The sequence below is a fragment of the Triticum dicoccoides genome, chromosome 3B, assembly GCF_002162155.2.
Source record: "Triticum dicoccoides isolate Atlit2015 ecotype Zavitan chromosome 3B, WEW_v2.0, whole genome shotgun sequence".
Lineage (NCBI taxonomy): Eukaryota > Viridiplantae > Streptophyta > Magnoliopsida > Poales > Poaceae > Triticum > Triticum dicoccoides.
In genome coordinates, this window is record NC_041385.1 from 327,952,741 (window position 1) to 327,964,719 (window position 11,979).

The window sequence follows — 11,979 nt, forward strand, 5'->3', positions numbered from 1 at the left end:
CACCGCCCCGTCCCCTCAGCGCCGCCCGCCGTCTCCCCGAACCCTAGCTCCGCCGGCGTCGAGGACGACCACCTCGTCGGCCTCACCAGGCCGCAGGCCCTCAAGCCCCACGCCGTCCTCGGCCTCGTCCTCTCCACCGGCGGCACCCCTTCCTCCGCCCCTGCAGCGCGGCAGCAGTAGTAAACAGCCAGGTAAAACTGACTAATCTCTTGTGTATTACTGTATTAATCTTGCTACTATTGTAGATATAGTAGTTTTATGTTGTTGTAGTTTTATGTTGCAGATACAGTAGTTTTATGTTGCAGATACAGTAGTTTTACTGTATTACTATAGTAGGAAATGTCTTATATTTCTAGTGAACGTACATGTCAGCTGCCATATCATTTGCTTTGGCCTGTATTTAGTGTTTTTATGATTTCTTGTTTTGATGTTACAATTTTGTTAGTTCCTAGATATTGCTGGTTTGTACTTAGAAAATATTCAAAGTTGATTCTGTTGTCTCTGCAGTTCAAAACGTTTTGTATCAAGCTTCTAGGTTTTGTCACAGATAGTAATGCTTTGCTCATGTAGTTGCTGCATGGTCAACTTGTGTCCAAGAAACTTGAGCTCCTGTTCCAGTTTATATTATTAATTAGTAATTCAAACAGATTATTATAGTTCTTTAGAAGTGGGCTTTTGTGTCCACCCGCCATGAATTTGTAGAGAGGTCAGCTGAATAAATTTGGTTACTCTGATCTCGCAAGCATAATGATTAACTTTTGTGTATATAGATACTCCTACAACAGGTATAAAAAAGATACTCCTACAGTACTTATTTTAGTCAATTACAAATATAAACTGCAATTGGATCATCATTCTTTCATGTACATGATAGACTATGCCATGTAGAGTAATGAGTTTCATTTGAATCCATGCTCACAACAATTGAATGTAACTGGATCCTCTTTGTTTCATGTACATGAAGTATTTCAACTTGTTTGTCTGCATAAAGCCTCGGTTTAATTTTCTAGGCTAATTCAACTTATTGTGCATGATGTAGGAAAGTGAACCAATAATTTTTTTTTATTATTGAACCAAATGTTCTTAGTGTTTCAGTGGATTTGTAAATCTGTGGGCTTGCCCACTAATCAAATACCATTTTAGGGGACCTTCATTTCTAACTTGTCCAACAAAAGCATGGAACAAGGAAACTAAACAACCCCCCATTAGAAGATCCTGAAATATATGCTCCAGCTAGTTGTCAAGTTCCCCTCTTATTCTGTGTTATAGATGCAGAGAGCTTAGAAGGAAAAGCAAGCCCAAATACAAGCTAACTTAATTCGCTGGCTACAGCAGACAGTGCAGCAGCGGCAACACCTCCAAGGTGAGAAATATGTTCCTATTTATCTTTTTTTGCTCAAGTTCTTCAGTACATCATATAATATAGAGAAGTGCAGATCAAGTGGTGCAATCATATACATCTTCCACTTAAGTCATCCTTCCCTTTAAGCAGAGTGATGCCTTTCGATGTCACACAATAATGTTTGTTGCAAGAACATTCTACTCTTAGTGTTCGTTTGTTTACTGCATAAAAATATATAGTTTTGCTGCTGTTATGCCTGTATTCACTGTTGCTGCTACTGTACTTGTGATGATGTTGTAGGTACCCCGAGAGGCCCTTGAGTTTGCCGGAATGTCGATTAACTTCCGTTCCGGCAAATTCGGGTACTCCATATGTCCTATTTTCAGCAAAGGTAATGCTGAATTTTTTTGTGAATTTTAGCATTACTTTGCTAAAAATAGGACATATGGGGTACTTGCGACTAATGCCTGTTATCATGCATGTTTTATGATCTGTTGTAAGGGTACTAATTGGTCTCTTCTGCTGCTTATCAGAGATGGCGGGAAGCAGCCACCGCCGATCTGCGACACCGCAGTACGAGTTGGATGCTTCCGAGTTCTTCACTATCATACTTGAGGCTTCAGTATCATCCATGACGAAGGTATATAAAATGAGAGATCTCCCCTTCACCCATCTCATTATGATATCTGTTGTTTGCTACATCACTCATTGTCCCAAACTGCAGAGGCTGCCTAACAGTTTTATGAACATGCTGATGGGTGAAGATCCGCCAAATAATGTGAAGCTGCGATAGGCCGGCAGCGGGTTTCTCAGACAGTGGGATGTGCAGTTGGTGATCAAGAAGGGCCACATGTACTTGTCTCATGGGTGGGAGAAGTTCTACCGTGCCTACGACCTGCGGCTGGGGTACTTCCTTCTCTTCAGGTACGACGACGACGCCAACATGCTCATCGTGAAGGTGTTCAACACGACTATGTGTCGCATGCGCTATGCTGCCGATGATGATGCCGGTACGTTCTGCCTCTTCTTATTCCTCTACATTTGGCTTTGTCTCACATCGATTGTTAACGGTCATTGTTGCATTTTGGACAGGTAATGGGAGCAGCAGTAGCGACACTGGCTACAGCCAAAGCAGCAGCGACTATGGCTGTAGCGAAAGCAGCAGCGATTCTGGCTATAGCGAAACCAGCAGCGATTCTGGCAGCAGCATAGACAACAAGAAGGATGATCCGGATTGGAGTGCGGGAGAAGAGGAGCAGAGTGAGGATGAGGAGCTGCAGGATGACGATGGGCATCAGGCTGAGGATGACCTAGCGCTGGTGGTGGCTGACCAAGGGCAAGAGATGGTGGTGGCTGACCATGGGCAAGAGATGGAGGTGGCTGAGAATGACCTAGCGATGGTCGTGCCTAAAGGTGGCCTCGCGATGGTGGTGGTGCCTGACAATGACCACGCACCGGTGGTGGCGCCGGCGATCCCACAGCTGGGCGACATGACCACGCCAATTGTGGTAGAAGACTACATCCCACTGCCTCCACTGCCTCCACCGCCTCGCCGCTCTAGGCGCATCAGGGAGAGGAAGGAGAAGAAGGAGAAGAAGAATGCATGAGAACTAAACTTTGTCAGGTATGTCAGATCTCCAATAGGTTAGTTATCCAAAATGATATATATATACTTAGTTACCTATGTTATCTCTAATATGCTTAGTTTCCTATAGGTTAGCTTCATTTTTACCTAAGTTGGCTCTAATATACTAACTTAGAGCTTATATGCTTAGTTTCCTATAGGTTAGCTCCAAAATAACTTATGTTAGCACAAAATGATCAAGTTTACCTAATAAGCTTATAGTCTTTTTCTTATTCTTCTTCTTTTCCAAAATGACATAGGTTAGCTTCATTTTACCTAAGTTGGCTCTAATATACTAACTTAGAGCTTATATGCTTAGTTTCCTATAGGTTAGCTCCAAAATAACTTATGTTAGCACAAAATGATCAAGTTTACATAATAAGCTTATAGTCTTCTTCTTATTCTTCTTCTTTTCCAAAACTCTTCTTATTCTTCTTCTAGTGTTCTTCTTCTAGTATTCTTCTAGTCTTCTTCTTTTTTTTCTAACTTCTTGTTTATCATTTTGCAGATTTGATTTAATTGACGGAAGCTTGCGTGGATGGAGTGCTTCTTTTCCATTTGTGTTTTTGTTTTGTATCAATGTGAAACTTTTGTGATTTGATGGATAACGGTGTTGGATGAACAATGTGAAACTTTTGTAATATGTAACGATGGAACTATGTGTTGGCTATGTATGTATATATGATGGAACTTGTGTGTTGGCTATGTATGTATATATGATGGAAATTGTGTGTTGGCTATGTATGTATATATGATGGAACTTGTGTGTTGTCTATGATTGTTATATGGATGCTTGTTGTATATATATGTGTTGGATATCTCATAGGTGAAATAGTGACTTGAGATTAAGGAAAAAAAATTAAAAAATTGTTACTAATGGCGCACTACCATGTCATGCGCCATTAGTATATAAGACACTAATGGCGCACTGTGGGCAAAACTAATGGCGCACTACCAGGTGCGCCATTAGTATACCATATACTAATGGTGCACCAGTGGTGCGCCATTAGTAAAAAATTCTAGTGGCGTGATACTAATGGCGCACTGGTAATGCGCCATTAGTAGGCAAAACCAGTGCGCCATTAGTAGGCCTTTTCCTAGTAGTGTGATGTCGTGCTGACTTGGACTGGCTTCCAAATAATGGATTTGAGGCTTGAATGTAGCATTGGTTCGGGTGTTCTTGGGACACTGTTTGGCATAATGTCCAGTTTGTCCACAACTATAACAGGAATTGTTGCGTAGATGATTCTCCATCACTGGGTTGAGCACATCATTCTTCACTTGGGTGGTGGTCTTATTAACACTTTTTTGCCAACTGGGCTGGTATGCCATCGGAGTTGGCTGCCAGGTATGAACCTTCTGCATTGGTTGCATTTCCTTCTTGGGCTCAAACTTGCGCTTGTGATCGTTATGGGCAGACTTAGTATCTGACACGAGCTTGTGCTCCCTTTCAGCAATGAAAGCCTTGTTCACCAGGATTTGGAAATCTGGAAAATCGAACATACTGAGAGCACAGCGAAGTTGCGGGTTTAATCCACCAAGAAAGCGGTCCATCTTCCTTTCTTCAGTGGCCACGTCATATTGAGAGTAACGTGATAGGTGATTGAATTTTTGTAAATATTCTCCTACTGACTGACTTCCTTGGAGGAGCGCGAGAAATTCACGCTGCTTAGTCTTCATAATTCCCGCAGGGATGTGATATTTTCGGAATTGCTCCTTGAATCTTGGCCAGGTAATTGCTTCATTCTCAGCCCCTATGGCTTTCTCATTTCCCACCATATGGCAGCAGCGCCTTCTAGATAATGTGTTCGGAATGGAACTTTATCTTCTTCATCAGTTCGAGCAACCTCAAGTTTCTTTTCCATAGTTCTTAACCAGTCATCTGCATCCAAGGGATCAACAGCCTGACTGAAACTGGGAGGCTTAGTCCTTTGAAAATCAGATAGCTTTGAGTGAGAGCCAGTCTGATTTCCATTCTGCCCAATCATTGCTTGAATACTTCTGAATATTTCCATTAGATCATTGTTTCGTTGTTCCTCACACATACGCATAATTTGCTCGGTGGAGGGCGGATTTGGCGGTGGAGGCGGTGGTGGAATGTACGGCTCGGGTGATTGTCCTGCCTGTCGTGCGGAACGCCGAACAGGAGAACCCTCGCGAACGTTGCTAATGCAGCCTCCCCACATCATCCTAATATGATTTTTCCCAAGTCAAAGCAACCGAGATGAGAAGGAATCAACAAAAACTGGGGAGAAGCCAGCAACAAAAACCAAGCGAAACCGAAAAGACGAAGGAAATACGGCGACTAAAATAAAGTCCAACATAATTATACATAGACTCATACATGAAAGATAACAACATGCCAGGTCCAACTACCATGATACATGAAACAAAACATCATGACTATTACGATTACAACCATACTCCATCCCGACAACTGAGAATACTCGAAAGCTCTACTGCTCGGCCAGCGCTGCGGGGTCCTCTCCTGATGCGGACTCGGATCCAGAACTAACGGGGTTAACGGAGACCTCCGGGTTAAAAGTGACACGACGACGCTGCCTCAAGGGCTCTCCCTCTGGGGCAGGTGGAGGGCGGATCATCGGGGCTGCAGGAGTGGCGAGGAGGGAAACCCACTCTGCAGGAGCACTAAGGGACTCGCAGTCATGGTGCCCGAGCTACTCGGGGGAGTAATCGGAGAAACAGGGGATCTAGAACTGGCAGGAATGTAGGGAATAAATCCCACAGATGGAGAAGTAGTGGCTGAGTGAGCAGTGACTAAAGTAGAGGCTAAAGCAGTACGGGCACGACTCAGCTCACGAGCTAACTCGTAGATCAGAAGATAGCTAGCAGTGATGTAGCGAGAAAGGTGGCTAGCGACACTATCAGACTCCGGATTAATGACAGGAAAACGGACACTACCATTATCGTGGAGAGAAGGGTAGTAGAGGAAACCTGGGTGATTCTGCATCCGGACCTCGTTGTAGCGAAGCTCAACAAGTACCTCGAATGCAGAAAACTGGACAGCCTGAGAAGCGGAAGAAGCATAGCCGCTACGAGAGGTACGAGTGTAAGAAGTTGAATCAGAACTGGTGCGCAGAGTAACCACGGCATGATACTCATACACTGAGTCAGCTAGGCGCTCCCGGTACACACGATACACTGGATCGTCTCCATGAGGGTACAGCCAATGCCACACGTTATGAAGGAGATGCAGTGACGTGTATGACATCAGCTGCAACTAGCACGGATACAGCACCGGAGCCATCTACACTCACAACCATTAGCAGGTTAGCATAGAAAAAAAATCAATGCATGCAATGCAACAACCAGCTACAGTTATTACCGACACTCAGCTACGACTCGTATCTAGCGTCCAGTTAACTCGGCTTAGTCTAGCGTGGCCTACAGTCAGCGTGGCTCTGATACCAAGCGTTATGGCACCCGGCTCAGAGCGACCGGTTTACCTTGCATTGCCAGCCCAGAGACCTTGTCTTCTGGCAACACACAACAACATGGTACAGAAAACAGCCACTTTATTCATGCTAGCGGGACATAGTTCATATTGCAACAGTTAGCGAGGCCAAGCGGCACACATGGTGCTACCGAACAATATGTACATTATTTAGTGAACATAAAGGGCCTCGATCATGACAACTATTCGGCAGCGGAACAACGTCGTAGCGGGACTCCATAGCACAGGGACGCTGACGTGGACACGGTCTAGACTCGGACAGCACTCCTTTCCAACGGAACTTTCCTGAAATCTGGCATGACACGCCAGGTTAGTACATTGAATGTACTTGCAAGCTCACAATAAACATAAACAAGATGACAGACAATATTATGATATTTATCCAATTTTAATCAACAATGCAACTATATAACCAACATGCTGTGATAGTGCTCAACAGACACTTATTCACCCGACTTGCTTACCAGGTGTGACCAACAAACATAATATTACCAACACATACTCGTGATCCTTACAGCGATCACAACCCGACCATGTCATGGCCCATGATCCTTATGATGATCACAACCCAACCAACTCGTGGCCCGTGATCCTTACGGCGATCACAACCCGACCAACTCGTGGCCAACTCAATGCGATGACCTCACCGTCATCCTTAGTGCAATTTAGTGTGCATATTTATTAAGTGTTGACCCATGGTGTACCTTAATTTCGAGTGTGTCCGTATCCGTGGACTCGGCTATCGATAGATTAAAAACACTCTGCAGAGGTTAGTACACTGTACCCACACTACGGAACCCATGGCCTCACTCTCCCATCCGCGTGGACCAACAGCGTTCCGACGAAACCATTTCACTGTCATGACACTCTCCCGGCCCCTCCGACTCAGACCCCACTGGGCTAGTCCTGGGTGGCCCCGTGTCTACCTCCAGACACCTCGACTCCATCGTGGCCACTATCCACACCGGGATACGGTACCAAACTTATCTTAACAATGGCCTCACAAGGTTATGCTTGCCTACCGGGCCAGGGTATAGCATGCCCATAACCTTCCCTAAATTGAGGTACCGACCAGAGGCACAACAATGAAACGCATTAAGGCCGTCCCATACCGGCAAGTGTGGTTGCACTGGGAAAGACTCGTTTCAGCAGCACCACGACCCGGTCAACAACATGTTCAAGTTGAATTATTAATCAGGTTCAACTTAATGTGAAAATAAAATAACCGGTGTCATATTGCCATACCATGCATCACTTAACATATGCATCACATAACCGTGCAAAACTGCACCAACTACGCTCCCATAGAGCCATCATAAATTCATGCTACTATACTGCTTAAAATCGCTCTTTGCTCATACCAGAACTATTTCTAGCAATAACCATCATTATACCTCATGCAAAATAATATTTAAAATACTCATCAAATCCTATGACCATATTATTTATTTAACTCTTGCAACTAAGTTCTCATAATCTTACTAACAATATTTACTTCAAACATACTGAAGTTCAAGCATCTTAGCATAACAACCATATAACAGAATATATTTATGATATAACTAATTTAAATGCATCAATATTCATAAGTTCAAGTATGAAAATCATAGATATTGAAGTGGCACCATGAAAATGTTTCTGTGGCTTGCCTTAGTACTAATGAGGTTCACAAGGCTCTTGGTGATCCTCAAGACAAGTTGGTTCCTCTGAAAAACATTCAAAAACCACAATTAAAAATATCAAGAAACCTTCTGAACATTGCCAGAAAATCTAGACAGCAAGGAAAAATCCCGTCCTTTGGGAGCTGTTAGATTTTTGGACAAAGAACACAATGCAAAAAGAATCACTGCATTTGGACTTGTAGAATAAAAGTTATGGCTGTTTGAATGCTACTGGAATTTAAATAAATTTGAAAAAAAAAGGAAAACAAGGAGGGGGTGACGTCGATGGCGTATTTTACCAGGGCGCCACCACTCATACCGCTTCGCGCACGTTATGAGTGGCTGACTAGCAGGCCCCGCTAGTCAGGCCGGAGGGAGGGGGGAAAGAAACAGAGAGGCGCGGCGCTTTGCCGGAGCTTACGCTGGCGTTGTGGCATCTTGGAGGAAAACGAGAGGGAGGGATCGATGGAGAAGGTTCTTGTGCACCTGCCCGTACCTGTCGGATTTCGGGTTCTGGCAGACCCTTGAGGTTCGAACACTGGGGTGCGCACGAAGATCTCTCCCCTACCAGCTCACGTCTCGAAGTCTCGCAAAGATCTAAGCAAGAAAGATGAACACATAAGGGACACGAGATTTATACTGGTTCAAGACACCATTGTGGTGTAATACCCTACTCTAGTGTGTGGAGTGGTGGATTGCCTCAGGGGCTGATAGTGAATAGTACAAAGGGAGAACAGCCTCGCGAGGGGCTGTTCTTGAGCTGGTGCGATGAACTGCCTGGGTGAGTTCAGTCGATTTTCTCTCTCTCTCCCTGGTCAATCTCTCGATGCCTCTCGATGCCCCTACCCTGTGGGTGGCTTGTCCTATTTATAGGCGGAGGCCCTGGGCCTCTTCCCAAATAATGAGTGGGAAGGGCGCCAACAATTGGCCATTTTGAAGGGGAACATCTGGTACACTTATTCTGACTAAAGTTGGTCTTCGGCTGCCAAAGGTCCTGACGGTGACGCCGCCCTAGGCTCCACGATGACCTCCATCCTGCCGTTCTGCTGGTCTTGGTCTTGTTGCACCAAAACAGTAACCTTTGCCTGATGCCTTGGCCTGTGCTTGCCCCCTTTGCACCGAAAGGGAAACAAGGACACTGCGTAGGCCGACGCCCGCCAGACACCCGCCTGGCCTCCGATCGTCATGGCTTGCGTCACGGGCCCCTCGGGAGGTGCCCTGCCTTGATCTCTCCGCCTCCTCGCGAGCCCGCCTAAGGAGGCTGCTCCTGAGGAAGCTCCCTGTCGTCCGCCCCGCGAGGCTTGGCCCCTCGCGAGGGTCTTGAGATTGAGCTGATGAAGCTGGGCTGCATTGGGCCCCCACTTGAGCCACACCGCAGGCCGCAGGCAAGCAAGTCTGGGGACCCCCGTTCCCAGAACGCCGACAGTAGCCCCCGGGCCCAAGGCACACCCAGACTTGGCTTAGGAGAGAAGCGAAGGGGCAAGTGCAAAGCGCTGCGGGCCCCAACAGCCTGCGGTCTTGGTTGTTGTGTGGCGGTTGATTGGGCGTGGCCGTCTCCTCTTCCCCATGACGCCTCGGCAACCACACGACTTGACAAGTCCCTGCATGCAAAGATGGGTCATGATTACCTGCGATCGTGGAGGCCGACGGTTAGCCTCCTCCGGCTATAAGTACGGAACGGCGCAGGCCGCTCCAGTTCGTCTCCCTCTGCTGCTCCTCCTCTTCTTCATCTTCGCCATTTCTCCGTCTCACGCTGATGGCACCCATCCGTCGGTTCTCCGCAGAAGAGAAGGGAAAGGCCCCCCGAGAGGGTCCTGGCCCGCTTCTACCGAAGAAGCGGTTGGTCATCTGCCGCCGAGACGAGGGTGCGCGGCAGGAGGTATCGAGGCCCTGGTACGAGCGGCCGCCGCCGCGATTCTCGCTGCCCTTGTATGCTCGGATCGAGGGCCCTGGAGAAGAAGGCGTCGAGCGTCACCGTCGGTGCCGCCATCGGCGCCGGCGGGTTACGGTGGTGCGCGTCGTCCCTCCTGGAGTCCAAGCCTAGGGTTCCTCTCACGAGCTTGTGCTCCACGCTGTCATGGCTCCCCGGTCTTGGATTCGCCTTCCTCCCTCCTTGGCCTGTGAGATCCCCCCGAGGGGACCTCTGGAGCTCTGGCTGCAGCATGCTGACTGCGGCACCCCCGCGACCGGAGCGGAGGTCAAGGTCGTTGCTCCGGGCGAGGTCTACATGACCCGTGGCTGGGGCGAGATTGCCTAGGTTTGCCGGACAGGGGGCGCCCTCGTGATCCACCTCGTCTACAATGGCGCTTCCCTGATGTTCTTCAAGGTCTTCGACACGGAGGGACGCCGGCCGGAGTGCTGCCCTGAGAAAGGCGGCCGGGGCCCTGCCGTGGCGAGGACCAGGCCCTCCCATCGCTTCCCCAGCAGCTCCTCTGGTGGAAGCGAAGGTGCCGGAGAGTCCAGCGACTCTGTCGAGCTTCTCGCGACTCCGGAGACGAGCGACGACAGCTACGAGCCCTCGAGCTCGCGTCGCGCTCGGAGTAGGGCAGGCTCGTCAGGTCGCCGACGCCACTGATCTAGATGGGGTTGGCGCTGGTGCCTGACGGCCCACTGTTGATGATGGCGTCTCCCGTGGAGGCATGTGTAGTTAGCGCTCCTTAGGATTAGCACCTTTTGTTTCCTGCGAGGAATCGAAGTACCACCCTGCGGGGGCATGTAAGGCACTGGCCACATCTTTTGTGAATATTATATCCTCACGACAAATTAACGTGAGGTGCTTGTCCTGTCCCGGCTTGGCTCCCCCTTTCTTTCCTCACGAGGGCTTGGTGCTCTATGCTGATAGGTCCCGGTCCCCAGGCAGGCTTCAGCCGTCGCTGGTATGCCAGGTCGCAATGCCGTGGTCAAGGACAGGAGGTGAGAGGCCCAAGGTCTAGTAAGAGCCCCTGAGTCGCGATGCTCAGGAGGTCCCCTTTAGCGCTCAAGCAGCCTTCGCTGGGAGAGAAAGGCAAGCAGCGTTGCTGTGACAGAGCTGCAGTAGGCGAGGGTTACGCGCTGAGTCGGATCAGTTTTCGCGTGACTTATCTTGTAGGCTCAGGTTAGTTTCCATTGAGGCATCGGGCTTGCGCGACGGCAACTGAGGTGCTGCTGAGTTAGGCCCCCGCGAGCTTCTTCCCTCTCCCCTGCGCTTCCCTTAATGCTCTACGTCCTCAGGTCCCGGCCCTCGAGTGAGCTCAGCCTCCGCTGGTATGACAGGTCGCGATGCCGTGGGTCAAGGTCAGGGGGTGAGGGCTGGAGAGCCAGTAAGAGCCCGTGAGTCGCGATGCTCAGGTGCCCCCCTTTTAACGTGCAAGCGGGTCGTGCCCAAGAGAAGGAGAAGAAGTCTCACGATGCCACCAGCGTTACTCCTGAAGCGGGTCCTGCATACCAACCACGAGGGGAAACAAGGCATGTTGTCTCGGTTCTCAGCTAACCATCGGTCGCTCCGAGGGAGTGATTGGGGCACTGAGGGCCTGGTGAGGTGGCGCCTTGCGGGGCTGCCACGGCCAGAGCTCAGCCACTCAAATTTTTTGGTATTGCAGGGACAGACCCGTGCACAAGTGCCGTGCCAGAGCGTGCGGCGCCAAAGGTAGGCGTCAATCAAGGAGGCGATTAATTGTAGCATGTTAAGCACGAAGGAGAAAATTCATTTAGATCGATGCATAGAAGCAAAACGCCACTGGGTCTGGCCCGAGCAGCCTGGGGATAATGCAGCCCGAGGGGAGCCCCCAACAAAGCAGATGAAAAACATAAGCAAAACGGATACATGCCGCAGGGACGGACCCACGCAACCTGGGAATGATGCGGACCTGCAGGCGCTCCGAGCTGAAGATAAAACTTG